The sequence below is a fragment of the Magnolia sinica genome, chromosome 13, assembly GCF_029962835.1.
Source record: "Magnolia sinica isolate HGM2019 chromosome 13, MsV1, whole genome shotgun sequence".
In the NCBI taxonomy this organism is placed as follows: Eukaryota; Viridiplantae; Streptophyta; class Magnoliopsida; order Magnoliales; family Magnoliaceae; genus Magnolia; species Magnolia sinica.
In genome coordinates this window covers 28,644,896-28,667,068 of record NC_080585.1, presented here as the reverse complement: position 1 = coordinate 28,667,068, position 22,173 = coordinate 28,644,896, and the positions used below count along the sequence as shown (strand labels likewise).

The following is a 22,173-nucleotide window of genomic DNA, read 5'->3' as shown; positions in this document are numbered from 1 at the left end:
TGCGATGCCTCATTTAGGAACGGTTTAAAACCGTTCCTGAAGCATTTAGGAACGGTTAAAAACCGTTCCTAAATGACGATTTTGGTGTAGTGATGTATAAACGGGATTGGGATGCATTCCAAGGGTTTCTAAATAGTCCTAGGGTTTTAAAGGGGTGTAGCAATGGTGAGATTCAATGTTATTCGAATCGGGTAAGCCTTCTCTCTTTGTAATTTCTGCTTTCATAGTGAATTTCTGTTGCTTTGTGTTGTGGTTTTTTTCTGAAAGGATTTTCCACATTTTACATTGTTGCGTTCTCCTTCCTTTTTGCTTAATGTTTTTGGATTGCTATCCTAGATTCATCTCTATGGATTTCGTCGTTTCCCCAACAAAATCTACTCCGTCCATTAGGTTAGAACCTTCATCTAAAACAATAAGCTCCATGAAAAACTGGCATAGGCATGTTAATAACAACTAAACCTTCTAAATTCACGCAGTTCAACACTCTTTATTTTTTGTCGAGCTTTGTGCTTTTCTTTGGCCATGGTGTTTCAAACGGTTTTGATGAAAGATACACATCCATTAGCCCTGTCTTATCTCCACTATTTCCTTTGTTGTACCCGATAACCGATAGCAGATTAAGTGAGACCCTGTCCTCACCCAAGACGATGCAGCTCTTATGGTGGGATTACAATGGGGCCCATCTTAATATATGTATCATGTATCCACACTATTCATCCATTTTTCTAGATCATTTTAGGACATTATCTAAAAAATGAAGCAGATCCTATTATTAGGTGTACCATACCATAAGAAACAATGGTGATTGATCGTCATATCATTAAAAACTTCTTAAAGAGAGGCTTAGTATTTCCATAGTATTTATTTACCATCCAAATTGTTGATAAGATCACATAAGCTTGGATGAAAGGAAAAAAACAAATATCAGCTTGATCCAAAACTTTTGTGGCCCATTAATGATCAAGCACCACTATTTCTGATGGTATGGTCCACCTGATAATTGAATCTATGATCGAATCTGCTTCATTTTTAGAAAATGCACTAAAATGATTTGAAAATGGAGACCATGGATACATAACACATACATTAAGGTGGGGCCCGTGGCAATGGCACCACCACCTTGGGTAAGACGGGGTCTCACCTAATCCGCTTAAGTTGTACCCCACATGACTTGCACATCCAATGGACAGACTGGAATCTAAGATTGCATCCGATGGATGAATTGTTGCTTTCTATGGTGCGACCCCAGATCCACCAAGGTGGGTGGGACCCTTGATTACATGGCCTATTGTGATATATGTGACTACATCCATACCGTCCATCTATATTGAAAGCTTATTTTAGGGCATGATCCAAAAAATAAAGTAGCTCCAAATCTTAGATGGACCTTTGTATAGGAAACAATGATGATTGACCATTTAAAAAGTCTTATGGGCCACAAAAGCTTTGGATCTTGTTGATATTTGTTTCATTTCTTCATCTAGCTGTTTGTGACCTTTTCAATAGGTTGGATGACAAATAAACATTTTAGTGAAATCCATGACGTTTTTAAAAGTAGGGATTCAATCACAATTGTTTCATATGGGTAAATGTGTTAAATTAATATTATATTTCAAACATTTCACAGGTTAGTTAACAAACCAATTATTCTAGATTCACTAATGGTTTTCCGACTTCATATTCAAATTTTAGATTTAAATTTCAGATTCAAACTTTGGATTTCAGATTCAACAAATAGGCCCTAAGTTAGGTTACAAGATAACACCTGGGTACTGAAAAGTATGGGACGTTACACATCCACCTTTGATTTCAAATCCACTCCAATCATTAGATGTGTAATCTCACGATGGGCCTAGGGCTATAAAATCGAATTGACCTGTGATTTAGGGGGGCTACACCAAAGCAAATAGTTAGGAAAGAGACATTGACCCCTGATTTTTACATGGTCCACCATGATTTTTATATGAAATCCACTCCAACTATTAAATGCCACACCAAAATTTAGGCATGTGGCTCAAAAACAACCCCAATAAGTGAAGCTGGGCCACAACAAAAGTAACGGTTTGGAGGATGAGCATTACCCTTTTCATTATAATTTCCAATCACATGGTACACCTGAATAGAGCTGGGCAGTGGACCGAGTCGAATCAGATTGGGTCCAACTCGATTTGGTTTGAAATCTAGCCGGGCTGACCCGAACCCGATCCGGGACTGAGTCTAGAACATCTGACTCGAACCGATCCGACACACGATTGGCCTGACCTGAACCGAGTCCGACTCGGTCAGGGAAACCGAGTCAGATCGGGTTGGGTACGATTCAGATCTTTTTAATGGTGAAAATCATTATCCTCATTGCTATTTTCAGTGTGGTCCATTTGAGCTTTAGATATGATTCATTTTCTTTTTTTCCAAATGCTCTAAAATGATCACGAAAAATGGATAAATGGTATGGATATAATAAATACATCATTGTGGGGCCCATGTAATGTTGATCTCATTTAAGCCGTTTGTACAACTCGGAGCTCGAGGCGCTACAACTATGTTGATGTGTTGCAGCTGTAACGTGCTGTGAACGAAAGAGTTATGGACTTGAAGCCTAGCCCAGAACACCATATGTGCTGTAAAAGTCCAACTGGGTCCACAATCTAGATTATCAGCTCCCCAAATGTTTAATAAGTTCATCCCTACTTGTAGGCCTAAAGCATATGAAAGCCAAATCCAATCAATTAATTAGTGGGGTTAAAACTCAAGCCCATTTACAATTGTCTTAGACTCATTCTGGCTAGGCTAGCCTAGCCCATTGTCGGATCATATTTTCTGCTAGAGGTGCAATTTGGTTGGGCCAACCAAAGCCCAACTTGCCCAACCCAAAAGTTTGATCCGGTTGGGCTGAGGTCAGGTTGGGCTTGGGCTGAAAATACTCAATACAAACCCAGGTTGGGTTGTGCTTGGGTTGAGTCCTCGGGCAACATGAGCCTATATTACATATATAGTATAAGTTACATATTTAAGGTACATTTAGTATATGCTACTAAATTACTACTACTTGTAAAGTTTACTATTTTAGTACAGTGGGCCTGACCCAACCTGGGATGGATTATAGTTGACGATATGGTACATTAGATTGGGCTAGGGTTAGATCGAGTCATAGGTTGACCTAGTTTGAGGTTGGTTGGGTTCGTGTTGACCCTCAACCTAACTCAGCTTAACCTGCCCAAGTTGTGCCCCCACCTGCTGCCCATGTAATCATTATAGAGTTAATGGAGAGTATGAGGCAAGACCCATGTGATGTGGAGCCTATGAGGAGAGTTCAGTTCGATGACCTAACTCATGGGAAGTGGAGCCTATACTATAAGATAAATGAATTGATTCGCCAAGTTTTATCAGTTCGAGCTTTTAGAATAAGTAGTTAATTGTCGTGCATCATATGCCCACTATATAAAGTTCCATGTCAAACTTGGCTCGGTCAAACAATGAGCCAATAACTGAATGAGTTAACTCAGCTGAGTCTCATAAAATTTAATCAGGTTTGATTAAAAATAATGATAAGAAACTTTATTAAAAATTCTGTTAAAAAGCACTGAACTACCATTATATCTCAGTAACGATAAAGAGATAGAAGTTTAAATAAATCTTAAAAAATGAAAAATAAAACTAAATGTTTTTTTTGGTCATGGGTGAAGATACATATGTGCTATGTTAACTAAGCCGGCAGTAGATGGGGTTTGACCCAAAATTTTGATTAGACTTTATGATCCAGACCATCCAGTATTTGGCCTTTTATTTGTGTTGTATTGTTGTCATAAGCATTTATTTTTATGTCTACTATTGAAGAGCATTCAGTGGCATACACTATTAGCGGGGGCAATATTAGGCCTGGCGCAGCCCACACTATGATGACCAGGACCCAGGCCCAACATGGGCATTGAACAGCATGTCCAAGGCGATCACATAAATTTATGGTGCACTATTAAATTTTTTAAAAATCGGTAGATACTAATTAGTTTAAAATTTTAAATATTTATTATGTTAAAATCATAATACTATTGAGAAAATTTTAAAGGTATTTTACCAAAAATTGGCTGCTTAATATAGAAATTATATTCCCATGTCTTTAAAAAGAAAGGTTTCAATAAGCTACCTTATTAATCTAAGTAATTATTTATTAGGATTGTTTAGACTGTGAATCATGGCAAAATCTATTGTAAAAGTGTAATAATTACAAATTATAATATGTCTTAAAAATTAGATAATTTGGCTACCAATTCTCATATTTAGATAGGTATGGTAAATTTGTAATAATGATACTTTACATTAGAGCTGTACATGAATCGAGTTATCTCAGTTAGCTCGTTCAACTCGACTCGAAAAAGCTCCATTCGACTCGGTTCGAAATTGAGTTCGAGCCGAGTCGAGCTGATATTTTGAGCTCGAAAACATTTTGAACCAAGTTCGAGCTTGCCTGAGCTCGACTTGGCTCGACTCGACTCAGATCGAACCCCAACTCGAATCGAACTCGGATCGAACTAGTTCGGTGACTCGATTATTTTGATATTGATGTTGCTCGCCAAGTATTTGATGAAATGACCCAACGAAGTGTCTACTGCTGGCGAGGAAGATATGGATATGAAACAAATACCCCTATCTCTTGATCTTGATGTTTCCTACTGAGTGTTTGATGAATTACCTATAAATTGTTGCTGTTGTTTTACATACCGTGAGAAATTGAAGGCGCACTCCATGTGTTTGTGAAAATGCCGCACAGGCAAACTCGGCTCGAACCAGCTTGAGCTGCTGACCGAACCAAGCCGAGCTGGCCAGTCAAGCTTGTGGACCGAGCTGAGCCGAGTTCGAGCTGGGGTCAGCTAGTGGTCGAGCCGAGTCGAGCTGTGCCAAGCTCGACTTGGCTCAATTTGTGTACACCTCTACTTTACATTACAGAAATGTCAAACAATAACTAAAAGGATATGCGTGTTTGAATAGAATTTTCACTTTAATACAATTTAAAATTGTAATAATTTTAAATTTCTTTAATTGTCTCTTATTATATTAGCATTTGATCGTTGAAACATTGTAAAATTATAATGATGATGCTTATACATTACACTAAAACCATAATTCACAAGCTAAATACTTAATTAGAGTAATTTCCATTTGAATTGTTAATCAAGGCTCAAGGCAGTGCCTTGCACAAAACCTTAGGATCTAGCCTCCTAAAACAAACCAGAATTATGGGATAATAAAGCAATAAAATAAATCAAAGCACAAACCAAACGCATAAGAGATTTTTACATGGAAAACCCTCAAAGAGGTAAAAACCATGGGACCTCGTCCAGATCAACAATCCACTATGAAGAAGAACGTTATAACCTTCTTCACTCACGCAGGAGTGGATAAACAATAAGAGAATAAAAGAAAAACGGAGAGATCTCACCGATCATTGGGACGTAGAAGCGCTGAGATGTCGAGTGCATAGTAGATCACCTCTACGAGCATAACCTCCTTTCTACAAGCTTCCTCTCTCTCTTTCTCTCTCTCTCTCTCACACCTTTGATAGCCCTAAACCTTTTAGGAAACCCTCTTGCATTACCTAGAAAAGCCCTAGGCACCCCTATTTATAGTTTAGGAAACTCCCTTTTGCACCCCTTGCGAAAGGGCCTTGGATTTATGCAGTCCGCACAAGATTCGGACTTAAATCTACGTAAGCTCGACTGGTCAAGCCGAGTCCTCGATCGGTCGAGCGGCTCACTCGACCGGTCGAGCACCATGGAGAAAATACATCAATTGGTCGCTGGACTTTGAGTCGAGCCCCACTCGACCGGTCGAGCGCCACCCACGACCGGTCGAGCAGCGTGGTGAATTACTCTGAATTTTCAACCCGCTGCACTGTCTCTCCCCTTAACTGAGGAGGAAAATCCCATCCAATCTCTTCCTTTCCGACTCAGGAGGGATTCACCTTCTTCAAGCCAGCTAAGTTTCTATAAACCTCAAACTTGCTCTTGAGCAAAGCCTTGGTCATCATGTCTGACCCATTATCGTCTGTGTGGACCTTCTCAAGCTGTAACACCTTCTGTTCCAAAGTATCCCCGATCCAGTGATACCGAATTTCCACGTGCTTCGACTTGGAATGCTAACTTGGATTCTTGCTCAAGTGTATAACACTTTGACTATCGTAATAGACCACGTACTGGTCCTGCTTCAGGTTAAGTTTCTGTATGAACCTCTTCATCCAAAGCATCTCTTTACATACCTCTATAACTACAATATACTCGGCCTCCGTCGTCGACAATGCTATGACCTCCTGTAGCTTGCTCTGCCAAGAAACCGCTCCCCCTACAAACGTAAGCATAAACCCCGATGTTGACTTCCTAGAATTTATGTCGCCTGCCATATCTGCATCTGTGTAGCCCTCTAACATAGGTTTTCCATCACCATAGCATAGGCTCAACCTGGATGAGCCTCTTAGATACCGCGGTATCCATTTCACCGCCGCCCAATGCTCTTTGCCAGAATTGACAAGATACCGGCTGACAACACTAATTGCATATGCTATGTCTGGGCGTGTACACACCATAGCACATATCAAACTTCCTACAACTGACGCGTAAGGTATCTTTTACATCTCTTCTACCTCTGCCTTCATCTTAGGACACTGTCTGTCGCTCAATCTGAAGTGACCATCCAGTGGAGTATTGACCGGCTTCGCTGTATTCATATTGAACCACTTTAGGACTTTCTCAATAGACCGCTCTTGTGATAGCTAAAGCTTCTTGCTGCTTCTGTCACGGCTTATCTCTATTCCCAGGATCTGTTTAGCTGGGCCTAAGTCTTTCATCTCAAACGACTTGCCCAACTCCTGTTTCACCCTATCGATCTTCTTGATGTCTTTTCCCCTGATGAGCATGTCATCAACGTATAATAGCAGAACTAAGAAATCACTATCTGAGAACTTACGCGTGAACACATAGTGGTCCGACTCCGTTTTGTCATACCCATGCTTCAACATAAACGAGTCAAACTTCTTGTACCATTATCGTGGAGCTTGTTTCAGCCCATACAAGATCTTCTTCAGCCTACACACCATATGCTCTTTGCCCTTGACTTCCAACCCCTCTGGTTGGTGCATGTAGATCTCTTCTTATAGGTCGTTATGGAGGAAGGCAGTTTTAACATCTAACTGCTCTATCTCTAAATTCATACTAGCCGCCAACCCAAGCGACACCCATATGGATGTCATCTTCACCATTGGTGGGAATATCTCTTCGAAGTCTATGCCTTTCCTCTGACCAAACCCTTTCACTACAAGTCTGGCCTTGAAACTCGTCTATGAATTCTTCTGCTCAACCTTCTTTCTAAACACCCACTTGTTGCTCAAAGCTTTTTTGCCCTTAGGCAATTTCACCATATCATAGGTGTGGTTCTTATGCAAGGATTTCATCTCTTCTTACATAGCTTTCAACCACTCCCCCTTTTGCTCATCGGCTAGGGCCTCAGAATATTTTTCTGGCTCTCCCCCATCAGTGAGTATAATGTACTCATGCAGCGAGTACCTCTTGGATGGTTGTCTGTCCTTAGATGACCTCCTCACCTATGGCTCAATAGGTGGATCAAGTGGGGGCTGCTCCCCTAGTCCATCTTCTGAAGGAACTCCCTTATCCTCTGTACCTTACTATACTCCCTCGTCATCAAGCACCACGGGAGGAATAACTGGATCCATGTCCTCTAGCTCACCTGAACTAGGCTAGTTCTTCTCTGACTTACCAATGTCTTCTATACACTGATTTTTAAAGAATACCACATCTCTACTCCTGACGAGCTTCTTCTTGGTTGGATCCCACAATCTATAACCGAACTTTTCATCACCATACCCCAAGAACACACGTTGCCTGATCTTCATATCAAGCTTGGACCTCTCGTCCTTTGGTACGTGAAAGGATGCCCTGCATCCAAACACTTTGAGATGACTGTATGATGGATCTTGTCTAGTCCACACCTTTTCGGGTACTTCTCCATTCAACGGGGCTTATCAAATACACTGCCGTATGCATTGCTTCTCCCCAGAACGTCTTGGGCAATTTCACATGGGATAATATGCATCTGATTCTCTTAACAATGGTGTGATTCATTCGGTCAACCGGGTCTTGGGAACCGTCTATTCATGTCGTATACCCAGGGACTTACAATACTCATGAAAGTCGTCAATGTATTCACCACCATTTTCAGTGCAGATGCACTTCAATGATCTACTTGTCTCTCTCTCGACCATAGCATGAAACAATTTAAACACACCAAAGACCTCGTCCTTAGATTTCAAAGCATAAACCCAAACCCTCCTAAATGCATCATATATAAAAGTGACAAAATATAATGCCCCACCTAAGGATTTTGTCCTCATAGGACCACAAACATCAGAATAAACCAAATCTAATGCATGCACTTTATTAACATGAGAAGCAGATTTAACAAATGAAACTCTATGATGTTTCGCTGATAAACAATCAATACAGGTTTTGAGAGGTATACCTGTCACGTCTGGAAGGAGTCACTTCCTCGCTAGTAGCTGAAGCCCCTTTTCACTCATGTGGCTTAGACATCTGTGTCACATGTCAATAGCTGAATCTTTCACTGCGTTTAACCTACTATTACACACACTGACATTTTCCTTTTAAAGGGTGCAACACTTCTTTCCTCTGGCTGCGATCAACGAACCCTTGATGAGCTTTCAGCGCCCACTAGCAAACCAACTTTCTAGCCATTATCATCCAGCCTTCTCGTGGACATTAAGTTGAGGTGAAGGTCTGGGATATGCCTCACATCCCTGAGAACTAATGTGTAGCCCACATCAGTCTTCACACAAATATCACCGACCTATACGATCTTCGATATGCCAGAATTCCCCATCTTCACGGTCCCTAAGTCACCTAACTTATAGCTTGTGAAGAAGTCCCTACGTAGAGTCGCATGAAGAGAGGCTCCTGAGTCTATCACTCAGTCGGTGTCCTGACTCGTAGCCGTGAGACAAACATCATGATCTGCCAAAAGAATAACTATAACGTCGCTATTTGAAGCAACTGCAGTGGAATCTGATTTATCTTCCTTCTCCTTTTCTTTTTCTTTCTTATCGTTCTTATTTTTACGACATTCATGCTTATAGTGACCCTTCTTGTTACAATTCCAACATTCAACATCCTTCTTGTTACTCGACTTGTCTCTTGATTTATCTCCGGCCTTCCCGCCCTTTCTGTTCTTTTCTCTCCCCTGTTCCTGTGTCACAAGGGCCTCTTGCTGAGTTGACCCCTGAGACTTCTTCCTCCTTGTCTCTTCATTGAAGAGACAACTAGTTACCTATTCCATGAATATCTTTCCGTCTGGCGCGGAGTTACTTAGAGACACCACCAATGTCTCTCAACTGTCAGGCAATGAACTAAGCAATAATAAAGCCTGCAATTCATCATCCAAGACCATCTTCATAGCGGAGAGCTGGTTCACTATATTGCTGACCTCATTCATGTTTTTGACTATATAACCACCATCTTTGAATTTGAGATTCACAAGTCATCTTATCAAGAAGATTTTATTATCGGTTGTCTTCCTCTCATACAGCCCTTCCAATTTCAACCATAGGCTAGCACCTGAGGTCTCCGTAGACACATGGTGGAACACAGAATTATCCAGCCATTATCTAATAAACCCCACCGTCTTTCGGTCCATCTTCTTCCAATCATTATATGACATATCCTTGAATTTTGTTGATATGTCTAAAATTGGAGAATATAGGTCCTTGTAATAAAGTAAGTCCTCCATCTTAGCCTTCCATATGGTCCAGTTAGAACCATTGAGGCTGATCATCTTTGATGAGCCACCTTCCATAATTCAAAAACCGATCCCACTCCGTTTAATGAACTTATCTCTGATACCACTTTGTTGGAGGCCTTGCACAAAACCTTAGGATCTAGCCTCCCAAAACAAACCAGAATTATGAGATAATAAAGCAATGAAATAAATCAACGCACAAACCACATGACACAAAAGATTTTTACATGGAAAACCCTCAAAGAGGTAAAAACCCACAGGACCTCGTCCAGATCAACAATCTACTATGAAGCAGAACGTTACAACCTTCTTCACTCATGCAAGAGTGGATAAACAATAAGAGAATAAAAAAGATGGAGATGTCTCACCGATCACGAGGATGTAGAAGTGCTAAGATGTCGAGTGCACAATAGATCACCTTTATGAGCATAACCTCCCTTCCACAAGCTTCCTCTCTCTCTCTCTCTCACCTTTGATAGCCCTAAACCCTTTAGGAAACCCTCTTGCATTGCCTAGAAAAGCCCTAGGTAGTAGTTTAGGAAACTCCCTTTCGCATCCCTTGCCAAAGGGCCTCGGATTTCCACAGTCCGCACAAGATCCAGACTCAAATTTGCGTAAGCTCGACTGGTCGAGCCGAGTCCTCGACCAGTCGAGCAGCCCACTCGACCAGTCGAGCACCTCCCTTGACTAGGCACCACAGAGAAAATACATCAATTGGTCACTGGACTCTGAGTCGAGCCCCACTCGACTGGTCGAGCACCACCCACGACCGGTCCAGCAGCACAGTGAATTACTCCGAATTATCAACCCGCTACACCCCCTCTCCCCTGAACTAAGGAAAACCCCATCAGTTTGCCGCTCAAGTGGACCTCGCATGATGTTATGTGAAGTCCACCTCAACCACCAGGTGCATCACCTCTTGTTATGTCTAAGGCCGAATTCAGCTCCATTCCTTATTCAAGTGTATAGAAAATGCATACACTCTAAACTGTTTCTCATGGATGGAATGATTGGTGGGCCCATATCTAAATTTTGATATGACATCTAATGGTTAATTATAGTTGATTTCATATAATCATCATAGTGGGCCTTCTAAAAATCAAGGGTAGATGTCTCTCTCTCTCTCTCTCTCAATTATTTCATTTGATATGTACCACCTGAATTAAAGATCAACCTTATTGTTTGGCCCTGAACTTAACATGAGATCACACATCTAATGGATGGAGTGGATTTCACATCCGTATTATGATGGGCCCCTCAAAAATCAAGGGCTGGCTTCTTCTCCCCATTTTAAAAACAAATCTGTGATAATATATTTTTAAAAAAGGAAATTTTATGGGACACCCATTGTTGATTTTTTTTACAGGGCCCATCATGTGTATATCTGAGGTTCACTCCAACCATTAGATGTGTAATCCCATGTTATGTATTAGGCCAAAAAATTAGGCTGATCTATGATTTAGGTAGACAATACCGTATGAAACAATTGGGAAAAAGATGTCCATGCTTGATTGTTAGAGGGTCCACCATGCTGATTATATTAAATCTACTCCAACCATTAGATGCCCACCAACATTTAAGTCAAGACAAAAAATCAAGCCCATTAGTGATTCAGTTGTGCCACGCCAAGAGAAACAATTTGAAAGGTGAGCATTGCCCTGGGGTTCATCTAAAGACGGGGTGACTTACTTGGTGATATGGTGGACTTCACGTAAACATCATAATGGCGCCTACCTGACCCACCAATCCCTTTCTCGCATCAGCCCACCCACATAGGTAATTAAAAATCCAATATGAGGCACTAATGATAATTACTCATATTGATGAGGTTTCATGAATTTTCCACCAAAATATGTCAATATTTTTAAAATCTCACCAATATTTGCATGCAGAGCGTTATGAACTATATGCATGATTTTTATTTTTATTTTTTGAGAATTGAATTTAAAAATGATTTATGATAATTACACTGGGAATGGTCATGTGTGTTGAACTAATGATAATTACAAAGAGTTCAAGTTGCGTGGGGTCCAACATGATGTATGAGTGTCATCCAACCCATCCTTAGATGAGTCCCAACATGTTAGGTCTAAATGGTACCAGATTTCAGCCTGATATGCTCTACTCAGGTGGGCCACAGGAAAGGGATCAATGGGGTACATTGGGGAGGGTTTCACCCACCATTGCAACTTCCAGAGGGAATGTGGGGTCCACCAATTTGTTTATATATATGCCCATTCAATCCATCAACTGGTGACCTCATCCAGCCCAGCCCAGTGGAGCCCTAGCCCAGCATATTGCCACCCCTACCGAGTATTGCATATCCGATATCCTGACTTTTGTACCCTATGGTTGCACATGTTATCAAGGTGGGCCTCGACACATGTGTCTGTATCCATGTAACATGGATTAAATCAAATGGGATTGATTCTCACATTCTATTTTGACCCTACATCTTAATCCACTACAACAAATTAGGGCTTAGCCGACTGATGGGCTTACCCTTTGCCCGCAGCCCATTTTAACGGCTGCGGGCAAAAGGTCCGTTTCTTTAAAAAAAAAAAAAAACATAAAGGCTTAACCTGCAGTATCTCCCTCTCTCTGCCTCTCTCTGCCTCCCCCTCGTATTTATCTTCTTTCCTTTTTTCCTTCTTGCAACACCCGACAGCAGTAATAAAGGTAAAAGCTCTGGAATTTTTCTCCGACCCGCTCCCTCGATTCTCTCAGAAAACCCTACTACTGATTTTCCATCTCTATCTCTCTCTCTCTCTCACTTTAAATGCTGGAGGAGAGAGCTCTCCTTTGGATTCGCAGATCTCAACGAGCTTACATTTTCAAAGGCGGACCCGTTTGGTTATTGCATTCGCATCGGATCTAGGGTTTCTTTTACTTTCTCACTTCCCGTTTTATCGATTTAAGGTAAGAGCAAACGCAATCTTTTCGATCTCGTCTTCCCACATTGTAAGGTTAGGGTTTCATCGACCTGCATTATGTTTTCTAGGGTTTTTTGAGTCACATTTGTGTTCTGCAACGATTTTTGGGGGTTTCTAAAGCTGCATTTTGATGTTGAGATCATTTCATAGTATTTTTATTTTTATTTTTTAAAATTTTTTTCTGATGTTTTTCATTTGTGCTTTGATGATGTAGATCTTTTGAATATTAATTAAATTATTTTTTAAAATTTTCTTTTAATTGAGGGATTTGAAATTTCTGGGGAGGAGATCATTTTTTGGTGTAGTTCTTTGATTGAGAGGAAAAACAGAGAAATTGAAAAAAGAAAAAAAAAAGAATAGAGATAATGCCTTTTTTGGTAATAGGTAGCATTTGAGAAACTGATATGTGCAGTATTTGATTTCCATTGCAGTTTGGGATGTTTATTTCAGAGATAATGCCTGCCTGGGAAGAAAATCTGACCAATAATGTAATGACTAATATGCAGAATAGTTATTGAGCTCTCCATCTACATTCATATGACAGTGGCAAAGATGTATAGGATCGAGATCGTTTATCTGCTAGGCCCCTGTTTGGATGGGCTACACCTATAAACTTACACTAGTGGGATGAATTTATCCTCTGATTTGATGATTTTTGTTGATTAGAAACCGATGGTTAGAAAAAGTCTGACCAATGATTTACATACAATGAGCAGAAATTCTCTTATAAGGGGCTCCGATCAACCTGACTGTTGGCTTATGGCACAACAGATGAGCTGTTTAGATCTCATATGGATGTATATTTGTAATATTAGGAAGATGGTTACAACAGTACATGTGATATGCAGTTATTCATTTATATAATTGATCTTGTCCTTTGCCTTATTTATTTATTTATTTTTATTTTAATAAATGTGATCTACAGTTATTCATTTATATAATTGATCTTGTCCTCATCTACTTCCTGATTTGGAGCCAGGCTCTGTTTTTGCAAATGTTGTGGTTATAGTTTGTGGCTCTATAAAATAGGTGAGTTAAAAGTTTACATGAAGCCCACCCAAATGTCTGTACAATCTGTTTTCTCATCAACACACTTATAGATGGTGAGCTCCCACCTTTTATTTATTTTTTATTAAAAGGAGAAATGGGCTGATTTTTGCACTGGGTTGATCCTCATAGTGGGCCCAACCTATTAGAAGGTTTTGATGTTACATTCACTTAATAAGTTGGAAGTTATCTGTTTCCAACCATCTTTCTCTATATCCACACGCACATACCACACAGAGAGCAAAAGGTAAGAGCACACCCCTTTAACTGTACCAAGAGATGAAACATGTTACAGCTTTTGGGAGGGGAGAAGTTGTCAATTATTTCCAAAAGGTATTTTAGCCCCAAACATACCTTTACACATGCCTCCTTGAGTATGTGGGACAAGGTAGCCCCCATCATGAAGATAATCATTTGCAAAAGTAAGGCTGGTCCACTCATTTTAAGGGGCATGCCCAATATACTCTTTCAAGGCACACATTTGGCCTGCACATTGAGTGGACTGTCTGACTTTTGCATACTGTTTACTTCAAAAGCATTTCAAAATTGCATCTCTTACAAATTTACCATGCTAGTGCTATATATTTTGCCTGCATGGTAAACTTCTTATTTTGAAAAGTTAGGAAACTATCTAAGGCTTCAACTACCATAGATATCAATTAATATAGTGAGAATATATTTATTTAGATGAGCAGTGTTCACATTGGATGGTGCATGTGAACTTTCACATGCAATTCTTTTCCTGCAATAAACTTTCACACCTCATCAATGTATCACTTGTGTGGATAATATGAGCCATAAAAAAGGTGGGTACGCTATAAATATCACCATGTGTGAACAGTAGACCAATAGAAACATTAGGTTAGCCACAAACTTATTATGAGTCAGACCATCTACTCTATTCCTTAGTTTGGATGGCTCAGGTTGCCTGATGGGTGGACTATCCTGGGTTTTATCCTGGGTCATGTTTTTCTAAGCTTTCAAAGTTTCCGGTCTGTGGCTGATTAATGGAACTTCTTACTATAATATTGGTCTGGTATTTTTTTAGTATATCCCAACTGTTGAATGACTTTGGTTTTTATATGCCCCACATATGACTGAGGCATATATGTTCTTTAGGTGGGCTCTAGCAAGGGTGTTGCCTTGGCCTCGTCGTTCTTATGATCATGTAGGCTAATCTTGTACATTGAATGTGGAACACTAGTACCATTTTCTTGGTGGGACAACCTAAATGGGCAGGGAAGTTATCAAACCAAAACCGTGCTGGGCCCAACATGTCAGCTAGTTAGATGTGAGCATTTGTCATATGTGCGTACGAAGTTTTCTCCCTAGAGCTAGTTCTCACAAAAACTCAGTGCGAACCTTTGGGAACACATACATGAGGTCTCCAGTTCGATATCAGATTACCTAAAAAGACCCTCATCCCATATGATGATGTAATCCATCCACTGGATGAATTACCTCATGATCCTAGGGCCTAAAAAGGTGGTGGGACACAACAAAGTGGGAGGAGATGCCTACCCTTGATTTTCATCGGGGTCTACCTGGGTTGCAAAATAGTTTGATTTTTTTTAGCTGGGTCTCCATTCATGGCTCAGTGGTAGACTTATAACAAGTTTCAACAAATAAATTAGACTCATGCATGTTAAGTTGCCCACAATCTGCCCAAGAAAAAGTTCATGAGATCCAAGCCATTCATTATCTAGTTCCAAATGAAGTGCATTTTGGAACCTAAAGGATTTAAATCCTTTTGAATCTGATGAATGTGAACCAGTCCTTAGTTTCTTATTTTCTACTAAAATTGTGAGATCAGCCTTATCAGACCACAATTAAACAATAAGATCCAGTTGATGCTGTAGGTTTCTTCAAGGCCCTGATACAGATCAAGGAACTGTCTCTAAAATTAGAGAGGCTATCAAAGAACAGAAGGAAATCACCTTTCAGCTGATCAACTACACAAAGAGTGGTAAGTTGCTAATATCAGTACTTCTAGGTATGATGTCACTATATCATGTCAGTTCCATCATTTATTGCATTAGGAACTCAACTTTTCCATGTGCTTGATCAACTACACAGAGTGGTAGGTTTTACCTTGATGCTTTTCCATGTGCTTGACCTTTGAAATCTGGGAACTGCAGGGAAAAAGTTTCTATAATTATGCTATTTAATTATATTTCATTTCTTAATATCTGTGACTTGCTTTTTTGTCTCATTTACTTTATTGATGGGAGTAGGTACATGTTTTTCTTAACTTCAGTTTCAATTGTTTCCTTATGGAGTGTAAATAAATTGAGACAGAAACAACCCTGGAAGCATATCAGATTATCAGTTTTTAATTGAGTGGCTTACAGTTTGGTAAGATTGGGGATACAGAACAATTGGGGATGCGGCTGGAACAAGTATTTGTTGGCCTGATTGTTGTTGTTTGGTAAGATTTTTTATTTAACTTTTATAAGATTGTAAATATTAACTAATTTCTTTTTGTTATTTTATTTTGTAGGTTGTGACAACTATGGATTGAGCTAAACGGAGGGATCTCTCTCTCTCTCTCTCTCTCTCTCTCTCTCTCTCTCTCTCTTTGTTATTTCTGAAAACAAAAATAATTGATTTTGACAGTTGGTTGTGACAGCTAATGTTTGTTTCATGTTAGTAGTTTTGCTTGACTAATCTACAAAGATTTATATTGTGATTTGTTTCAGCTTTTCATCTTCTTATGCGTAACAGAAGGTACACATTTCTATTATGATTTGTTTTGATTTTTTCTCTGCTTATGCGTAAAATATTCTGATTTAAATATTAAGAACTACGTAGTGGCTTGATCCCAATCTTCCGAACATTGGGTACGTAGGCAACCGTTCATACTAGACCATATCGGTGCAGCCACAAATTTTTTTTTTCCCCTTCTTGTAGTGTAGATGCATTTTCATCAGGACTACTTGGCAGTAAGAGAGGTGGATGATCAATATATACCCTTGTGTTCAGTTTCTATCCAGGTAAGTAGATATTCCACCTCATAAGTTTTTGACATGTTTGTTTATCTATATGTTAGAAAGATGATTTAGAACTGTGATGTCCTTTGGCCATCACTGGCTACAATGGGAATTATCCTGATGATAATTACTTAAATAAGTTAGTCCATTTTTGTTTTTTCCTGTTATGTGGCTTACTTGCATTTTGTATCTGCTCCATCAGCTAGACATCATCATGATAAAAAACTCAAATGGACCTTCATCAGTATGATGCAAGTATCTGTTCTTCCATTGTTTCTATTATTGTTTTTTAGTCTAGTATATTAATCAATAATAATTTTTCTGATTACTCTTGTTGATGAGGATGATGGTCAAGGTGGTCCTAGGTCCTTTTACAAGCATTTCCATATATACATTATATAATTTGGCATATCTATGCATCAATCTCTCCTTCATAACAATGTTCACTGACATGTGCTACAGAAGATGTTCTCACTTTATGGGACCTAGACACAAATGTTCTTGTAGCTGTAATTGGAGATACTCTTACAACGATTGTCTGAATATCATTATCAAATTGTGTTGTGTGTGTAAGTAGACATTTGACGTGGATCATTGCTGAAAAATGATTGATGGTTATCATACACATTAATTTGTCGTGGAAGCTTACCAAAAGAGATGAGGCCTTGGTGCAAAGCAAGAGTGCCATAGAAAAAGGTTTATTTTTTAGTGTTTTTTTTTTTTTTTTTTCATGCAAAATTCTCTGTTTTCATTGACGATTTCATTGAATTGAAGTTGGGTTTCTTTGGAAATTGGTTTGGGATCTATTTGATAGTATTTTTATGTTTGGTGAGTTGGCTCTGCCATATTCAGGTTCGATCAGCTCTACTACATAAATCTCCCTTTTCTTTGAATGAGAATACTGTTGGGGTTCCTTGGGATTTCTATGGCTCCACTGTATTTTTGGCACATGAAAAGTGGTTGCATTCATAGTATGAATTCAGTGGGTTCTTTGAATTGTTAGCTATCCTTGAAAGGGTTGTCATAGAATGATTGGCCAAGAGTTTGCAATGTACATTATCTTCTCAATTAGGCATAAATCTATGTTTGCGTGTAGGTCAAGGGCATTGACTACAGAGTATAACTCTCTCCCAAACAAATCTTCCCAACCATTTGACTGTGATTGAGATGAATTTGTGTAAGCTATCACTCCTGGTATCTCTTTCCCTTTGTTCCATTTAACATGATTGACCCTCCAAGTCCAAAAAAAAAAAAAAACCACTACCAAAAAAAGGACCAAAGGCTTCGGACCATGTTGATTTTTAGCTATAGATATAAACCGTAGCTATATTACTACGGCTTAAAACCGTAGCTAAAAAAATTAAACCGTAGCTAAAAACTAATGCCACCACCCATGCCTGCACCATGTGACAACCCCATAAGCAACTCTACGAGGCCCATTAAAATTTGTATGCTCCATCTAATACGTCTATACATTTTAAAAGATCATTTTAGGGCAAGATCCTAAAAAAGGAAGTAGATCAAAGGCTCAAGTGGACCACATGGTAGGAAAAAGTGGAGATTATATACGTACCATTGATCGATGGTGTGGTTTAATTAGCCTTTGATTTTCCTAGATTTTTGGGCCATTATATATAAAAAAAAATTTACAAAATTCATGGACGGAGTGGATTTATCAAATGCATCATGATGGACCCCACAAAGCTCCTGATTGGACCATCCGTCCAGAACCTGTCAAACGTGCAAATGCGGAGGATGCAACAGCGGCTACGGCTAATGGGATTTTAGCTACGGTCTAAAACCGTAGCAGAAAAAATGCGAAAACTCAGCCTGCGCGCTGCCCTTTTTCTCCTTCCCCCTCAAACGAAATGTTCTAAAATTTCTCTCCCTCCACTCCGGGAAAAAAACCCAAAGTCCGCGAGTCCCTTTTCTCTCTCGTGCGCTCTCTCTCTTGCTCCACTCTCCCTCTCTCACTCCCTCTCCCTCTCGACCCTAACCCACCTCCCTCTATCTCTCCCTCTCCCTCTCCCTCTCCCTCTCTCGTTCCCTCTCCCTCTCGACTGCAACCCTTGAGCGATGCACTCCCTTCACCCGGGCGAAAATCCACCCCTGCAGTCCCCGTCCTTCACCTTTTCTCCGTCTCTTCTCTCTTACCAGGCACCCATTTCTCTCACCATATATTCTAAGTTTGATTTTGAGTTTTTATTTCTAAATCTTCAAATACACAGATTAGGGTTTCGTTTCCTGTAAAATTTCTAACAAGAAAAGGATTTAGGGTTCTGTAAAATCTGTAACAGGTGAAAATGGGAAAGTTTTTTTTTTTTTTCATGGTATTTAAGGATTTTTTTTTTTGTACACTTAGTGCTTTCGATCTTCCTCTATTCAATTGATCCAGTGTCAATTGATATTTATAGGTCTCTCTCTCTATTTCTCTCAATTGATCTAGTGTCGATTAACATTTAAGGATTTTCGTTTCTTGTAAAATCTGTACACCAGCCATTTACTTTGTGTCTATCAATGTTTATGATGATGGTTATTATTATTTTTGTAGCCACTTATTAGAACGGTCAACATTATGTTTTATACATAAGGGTACAAAAAAAAAAAAAAACAATTTATAGTTATAAAGGATACAAAGAAGAAGAACGAGGGCGCTCTTCAACTTTATTGGCCATCCCCTGTTTCAGAGGCTTAAGATCTTTTACCTTCTCCCTGCATCAAAATAGCAATTTCTCACCTGTTGAATAGCTCCTTTCTTCCACTAGATTAATATTAGAGCAAATGGTATAAACGTACATACATATATTAGGCACATTTTTGCTAACAAGGTGTGATTTTAAGACTAACTGTCAGCAAGTTTAGAAAACGTAAACAGAATCTTCTTCACTAGAATGGAGAAGCAATTAGAAATATGGGTTGCTGCTTGTCTAAAGAAACTACCAAGAGAGAGAAAATTACATGAACAAGAAATTACCTGTGGAATGTTGTTAAACCATAGGACATGATCAGATAGAGTTGAGCCCGGAAACACGTCACCCCCAATTGCAATTCCTGCAGAGAAGTCAATGCATATCTGGAATTTATAAGAGCCTTAGATTCATGCACAAAATGGTAGCTCAAATATAAAAGCAAAATAATATCAGTCGTGCTGATATAGATACCTTCACATATTCCATTTGTTACATGTGCAATTGTGTTGTACAATTCATTTGACATTCCTCCTTGAGATTGTAAAACCAAAAGTCTGGGTCTGATTAGTTTTGCCAAGCACACACCAAAAGGCAATGTGTTTCAATTTATGGTTATAAAAAGTAGTTGAGGAGATAGAAAAACAATGGCTAGCATAGGATAGAGGGTTTTGAGTTTGAAAACACCCCAAATTGAGTACAGAGGTATCTCTGAATGCAAATTGATTAGTCTGTCCCAAAAATAAAAGGAAAAAGATTACCATTTCTGACCATTTCTTAATTAAATCCCAATGCTAACAGCAAGTGGTGCTTTCATTACATTACTTACCATTTCTTAATTAAATTGAAACATAGCATATTTTTTGGAAACAATTGATGATCAAGGCCGAGCCTCACATAATGGCTGGTCCAGAGAATGATGGAACCTTTCTAGTATAATAGATATAGATTGCCCTTTTTCTATCTAGTGATTAGATGGTTAGGATCACCATTAATTTCAGGTACAATGGAGCATGTAGTTTAGTGATCCAAACTATTGATATGATTGGTTCAATCTGGATACACCATAGAACACACCAATCCATCAATTACTCTTCAATATGTGTAATCCCAAATCCTTCAATTAGTTGTCAGCAGATAGGCTATTAATTAAAAAAGAAATGTGACAACATTCTACATTCAATGAAGAGAAGGCCAAAGTTCCTTATGCATTTATCATTTTTCTCTTTGATTGTCAATGGCAACATTTTCTGACATGGATTACCTCTGGTTGATATCTTTTTTTTCTTTCTTTCTTTCTTTCTTTCTTCATGAGTGTTTTAATTTTATAGAAAGAAGAACAAGGTTAAGAAGTAATAAAAATTTAACTGATACGGACTTCAAAATTTCATGCATTTGTATATATGCTAACACAGCAACGACCATTTAGAGTCGCCTCCATCATGTTCCTGTGACCACATGTAGTTAGTTGCATCATGCATAGGTGCACCATTGCCCAAGGTAGGTAATTGATCACTAGACTGCTTTGCAACTCTAGACAGTTGACTCAAAGAATGTTGCTGCCTTGCCTGCTGATCTAGTTGCTGAAGTTGTTGCTGTCTCTGGAGCTCCTGTAGTTGCTTGTGCATGACTTGCTGTTGCCACAATTGCATATCGTTTAAACCCATCTGGTGGGTCAATAAAAGCAGCCAACAAATGTTTTATTTTCTCCTCTTTAATTCAATTATATTTGCTGACCAATTGAAAAGGAGTTTTGAGTCTCAGGGTTTAAGATTGAAGAATTCAAGAATTAAATTATCTGTCATGTTTGGCAGCCTTTAATCAGAATCCTCCAAAATGTGTATTAATTAGATTATAATTGTGATTCATTGTAGTAGTGCATTCCAATGCACCCCGAGTAAGTTTCTTAGCTGACATGTAATCTTTATGTATTTCATTGTTTAGTGGTTACCCTGATTGTATGTATATCTTTCATCTATGTGTGTGTGTGTGTGTGTGTGCACACGCATTGACATGAAAATTCCTAGATTTGACAGAGGCATCATTGTCAGGTGCAACAATATCCATTTTAGCAGCACTTGCAATGATGTTTTTCTTTTGAATGGCATGTTTTACTTGTACATTTTCTTCTTAAGTAATTAACAGTATTTATAGATCGATACATGCTTCATTCTTCTTGCCTTCAGGCTTCAATCTAATGCTTTATTGATCACTTCGTTTGTTTATCCTCACAAACACCACATGTAGGATTTGGGACTGGATTTTGAACTGTTTGGGGCTGGCTTGTTAGGCCATTACTATTCAAAATTTTAATTTGCTCAGCCCAGCTTTTAGAGGATGGCCTGTTTACATCCTTAACTATTCAAATGAAGCAGATATAGACTCTATTTGAACATTGAGACTAGGGATGGAGTGCAAAAGGTGAGAACAGTGAAATCTTACCAAGTGACCCAACTATCATTTCCCTAACAATTTAAAAATCATATAACACTTGTGGGGCATGTTCAGTGCCTAGTTATTGGTTTTCTAAACATGGCTGATTAGACTTGCTTAATAACTCTGGATGAATGTGGCACTCCATTTTGCAGATCATACGTCTTTTCGTTTATATTGAGGAGAACCATGAAAGGCAATTGGCTTTTCAGTTTCTGAGCAGTGTGTGTTTGTGGTCCTTTAAGCATTCCTTTTGATATGTTTGTGGTG

At 39.1% G+C, this 22,173-nt stretch overlaps 1 long non-coding RNA gene across 1 annotated transcript; it reads left to right on the top strand.

Annotated features, from left to right (window-relative positions):
- Positions 1–16,180: 16,180 nt before the first annotated feature.
- Positions 16,181–16,797, top strand: LOC131224076 (uncharacterized). The gene is made up of 3 exons (XR_009160818.1): positions 16,181–16,221; positions 16,294–16,520; positions 16,704–16,797. It is a non-coding gene; the product is annotated as an uncharacterized LOC131224076 (long non-coding RNA).
- The last annotated feature ends 5,376 nt before the right edge of the window (positions 16,798–22,173 follow it).